Here is a 5374-nt window from a genome sequence, read left to right on the forward strand (position 1 = left end):
ACTAGGGAATAACAATTCTTGAATTTTTGGTTTCGATCCTTTCTGGTTTCGATTGTCTAGTCTGAGCTGGATTTGCGGTTGCTAGAACGGTGGGGCTGGATTTAGTATGGCTGGAATGGTAGGGCTAGAACAGTGGAGCTAGAACGACTTACATGCGAGTTAGAGATGGTGGCGGCTTGCAACTTCACTGGAACGATGGAAGTGGAAGCAGAGGAAAGGAGGAGAAGAGGAAAAGAGAAAGGTGCGAACGGGAATTAGAGGAGAAAAGCCGTTGTCCGAATGGGAAGGGGAGATTTGGGTGAAATTTCATACGTGAGTTGCACTTCAATCTCAGCCGTCCATGACAAGTGTGACAATCCAATGGCTATAGATTTTAGTATGTTTTTGGTCCGGAAATACACCATCAGGTCATACCTGATGCTAGACATTTCCTATATATATATATATGTGTGTGTGTGTGTGTACATACAAAAATGATATCCTGGGTGATATCACCCAATTTATTTTAAGAGACAAATAGATGTGGAAATTAAAAATGGACCTACATGCTTACATGATAAATTAATTGGTTACCCTCAAAAGTTCACCGTCCCATATAAGTGTTTTAGCTTTGAAAAGCTAAAAAAAAAATTAATGGGTTACTATGTAAAATCAAGTTGGCCTATGAAGATAAATAAAAATAACTAAATAAAAACAAAATTAATTTTTTAGTAAAACTTTATAGTAATGTGAAACATTGACCCTCTATATAAAAATTTTTGTCAAGTGAGATGGCTTAATTAGTAAGGCACTCACATCTAACTTGAAAAGTTATAGGTTTGAAATATTGAAATGCAAAGAAATTGTTGCAAATTATAAAAGAAAAATTATATGTTTTATTTATTAAAAAAACAATAATGAATTTCCATTAATCAAGATATTATTAAAAAATATTTTCAAATGATATATTAGTAAATTTTTGTCCAAGATACTATTTTTACATGTTTAAACCCAAAGTCATGTGTGTGTTTTTAATGGCGAAAAAAAAAAGAAGAAGAAGACTTTAATAAACGTGTGAAAGGCATATAAGATGAATTGAAGTGGTTATGTAATTATCATGTGCTATATCAAATGATGTATTTATTATTTGATCATTTGATTAAATAATTTTAGAATGAAGGATTAGAATGAGAAGCCAAATATAAAAAAGGATCCAAAAAGAAACTTGTAGAGATTTCAAATCCTTTAGACAAGGGTTATACACGGGGTCTTAGACTTGGGCTTTTCATGATGATGCCTAACGTTTGTTTCTCGACTATTGCCTAATGTCCTTCAAGGATTGGCATACCTCATCGTTGAAATGCTTTCGCGAGTACTGCTCCCTTGTTTCACGAACCAGTGGGCTCGACAAATGTGGATCCCATGTGGATCCCATTGATTTATAAGAGAAAGAAATATTACCAAGAGCATTGAAAATTTGGTCCAGTTTTGGCATAGTAACCATTTCAAATTGGTTATTAAATAAAGTTCATTATGATAAAAGGAAATTAACAATATTATTTCCTATTTAATAATAATAATAATAATAATAATAACATGACTCAAATTTAGCAAATTTCTTTTTTTTGGTCATCTGCAATAATATCCCCAGTCCCCATTCCATATCTCAAACCCACGACCATATAGTCTTAGAATGGGTTATCATGATCCTACATTATTTGATATTGAATTTAATTTCGTTGATACAACAATTTGGTTGACCAAACTGGCATCCTTCATTTTTTTATAAACAGATAAAAAACTTACCTTTCCTTTACATGTAGTCTTTAAGAGCATTAATTAGACTGTTCACACACATAAATCTGATAAAATTAGTGTCAAATTATGATCATCTAACTTCTTCAATTGCAACAAATTACACAATTTGTGGCACACATAAAGATTAGCTATTAGAATGAATTTTCTCACACTAAAAGAAAATGCAGCTAGAAATAAAAGATCCATAGCAATAATACAAAGAAAAAATAAAGCCTAATCTAGTAATCCTTCTCTGCCGTAATCTTTTTTAAATCTAATAAGCTTTGGTTTGATCTCGTTTTTCAGAACAGATTGAAAAGGGATTTTCCCCGCAACATGTTGGGAAAAATCTTTTACTGTCTTGATGCTACAATAAGATATTCATCTCCAAAGCTAATTAACTTTTATGTATTTAGTTGAATTATTACTTTTAAAAAAAAAAAAAAACTGGAAAATGGTTATCATATTATATATATTTTTCTAATCACCTTGGGTGATTCTATTCCTTTTTGGGTAAAATCACCTTTCCAAATATCAACATTATATGTGTTTGCACTTTTCCAATTATTATTATTATTATTATTGTCTGAATGATATGTTTCTTGTTATTATTATAAATGATTGTTATATTAATTATTTATCATGTCTCTTAATCTCTCAATCAAAACAGAAAAATATAAAATCAAAAACAAAAGGTTATCAAATAGAGTTAATTTAATAGTTCAATCTACATGTGCACTGCTAACAATAAGATTCAGCATCAAATTATAAAAAAGAAAATACACATATATAAAACACACCGAACAAGTTAATTAAAACTCTATAATATTTAAAAAAAGAAAAAACTCTAGCTACTAGTGGTGACCACTCAACAATTGCTTATGACCATAGCACTTTAGAAACTCCACAAATTCATTGATGCACTTGTCAGAGCTTCCTCCTCCACTAACAGCCGCCTTAGCCTTCTCCTTCCATTTGATAGAGTTCTTCTTGATCTCATGGCTTCTCTTTCCTTCCATGACATTCTTCAAGCACAACACAAGCTCTTCTTTTCTCACTATCCCTTTCTCATCTTCCTTGGCTCTACCCCAACTTCCCAGATCTCCTCCACAAACTTAGCATCAGTAAACTGATCTGCCCACTGTGGCACACCAACCATCGGCACGCCGAGGCTAAGCCCTTCGAGCGTCGAGTTCCAACCACGGTGTGTCACAAAACAACCCACAGCTTCATGAGCCAGGATTTCTAGCTGGTTGCACCAACCCACAATCAGACCCTTTTCTTTTGCCGAGTCTATAAACCCATCGGGCAACTTGTCTCTTTCGGATTCTTTCACAACCCAAAGGAAATGGAAGCTACTTTCTTGTAAGCCAAACGCAATTTCTTCCATTTGCTTTTGTGTCAAGGACACCATGCTTCCAAATGAGACATAGACCACTGAGTTGGAGGGCTTGGTTTCGAGCCATTTGAGGCATTCTTCACCGAGCGGCTTCCATAGGCTTGCTCCGTACCCTTTGTCATTCTTGATTTGGCCATCTAAGTAAACTGAAGGAACCATCGGACCTATCAACTTTCCCGGCCAGAGATTCGATATTCCTTTTGCCTCATTATTCAACATATAAAAATAAATATATATTAGCAATATAATTGACGAGACAAGTATTTGATCATAAAATATATAATTATTGGTGGAAGTGTTTTTATATACATCTATATATATATATATATATAAAGTTTTTCTGTAGTAGTCGTATAATATACCCGATTACATGTAATTTCAAAATAATGTCTCATAAATTACATGTGATTGTATAATATACTTTCCAAATCATATTAAATGGAACGTGCATGCCCATTATAAAGTGAGAGTATATATACTTGTACTATAGTAGAAACATAAAAATACTGATTTCATAATTTTTTGTTCACAAGTCATCATATTACCAATTATCAGTCATCTTTTACTATCATATTAATAGTAATTGGCTGAATTCTAAACAAAAATTTATCTACATTCTTAGGGAAAAGATGATGTATATACGAACGATCCTGATTTTATTATATATGTATATATATATATATCTAAATACCTCGTGTTCTAGTTCTTCAAAAGTGTTGCCGAGTACCCAGTCCGCGAATTCCAAGTTAGAAAACTGACTCAATTTCATGGCCAAGTAAGCAGGATATCCATCTGGGAATTTGAGATAGCTTGGCACGTCATCAAAATTGAGTGGAGGGAACCTAGAAATGAGCAAGGGCATGTTTTCAGTTTTGAATGGAAGCGAAAGAAGGCCGTGGTGTATGTGAGCGAATATTCCGGTCTCTGTGGCAGAGTTGGTGAAGAATGCAGCTCCCGGTATAGAATGCTGCTTGGCCACATCGAGAGCCCACGGAAACAATGAATCATACACTACGCAGTTCACAGTGTAGTCAGAATGTTGGAATTTTTGTATGAGTTGAGATAGTGTTCTTGAGCCATTGGTTTTGAAGGACTTGAGGAACAACTCCTCGCTCTTTGCCTCAGCAAAGCCACCGGTGTCAAACCCATCAGAGATCGCTTCGACACCGACATTGGGTGCAGAGATTGAGTTGACAGTGTAATGGGTTGTGGCTATGGTGGCCTTGACACCTTTAGAGGCTAAACGCTTTGCAAATTGAAGGAGAGGGTTAATATGGCCTTGGCTTGGATACGGAAGCACTACAACATGGATAGTTGTTTGCTCTTTGTGCCCCATTTTTTTTTTTTTTTCCTCTTCTTTGGTTTCGTTTTTGTATGGTGTTTGGCGAATCTTCTTTGTTATTTATATTATATAAATATGGGTTAAATTAATATAGAACACTGTTCCAAGTCCAATATAACAAAAAAGATTGTTTGGTTTATAGGAAGAGAAAATGGAATACTGCTGGTTGTTGATTTGGATTCGCTATCTTATTGTCCAAATGTCAAAATTACTTATAACGTCAAAATATCTATTAAATTAAAAAAAAATCATGTTTGTGATCAAGAGTGATTGCTACCATATTATATGGCAGTAGATCTCATGTCTATATGTATATATATAAATAAAAACAATCTATATTGCAGTAGATCCTATGTATATATATAAAAGCTATATAAATATTGGATTCACTGCTATGTAAAATAGTAATAATTATCACTGATGATAATATATAGTGATACTCTAAATTAAACTATGCTTATTATAAATATTGAAGATTAACAGGGAAAGGCACATGTTAGATGTGAATATAGTCGGCTGACCCAAAAAAGATGAAAAGTTTGTTCATAAACATTTTTATCATAAAAAGCTAGCTGCTAGTACGTATCACTAACATCTTTTTCTTTTTTCCTGTATGGTGATGTTGTATTCCAATCATAACTATTAAAATGATTGTAATCTAAACTAAGAAGCAATTAAATATAAATTAGAGTTTACGTGATAAAATTGGAGAGAATCACGTAAAATAATCGAGAAAAAGAAAAGATAGGGTTTTTAAAAAGTTGTAGGCTAATAATGATGTGAGACAAATTACAGGTACCATCATATCATTATTTTGTTAGGCAAATTACGAGAACCATGATATCATAATTTTTTTG

At 33.2% G+C, this 5374-nt stretch overlaps 1 pseudogene; it reads right to left on the bottom strand.

Moving 5' to 3' along the window:
- Nucleotides 1-2472: 2472 nt before the first annotated feature.
- LOC107419915 (UDP-glycosyltransferase 74B1-like) lies at nt 2473-4577 on the bottom strand (annotated as a pseudogene).
- Nucleotides 4578-5374: the final 797 nt, after the last annotated feature.

Source organism: Ziziphus jujuba, chromosome 12 (assembly GCF_031755915.1).
Source record: "Ziziphus jujuba cultivar Dongzao chromosome 12, ASM3175591v1".
Taxonomy (NCBI): Eukaryota; Viridiplantae; Streptophyta; class Magnoliopsida; order Rosales; family Rhamnaceae; genus Ziziphus; species Ziziphus jujuba.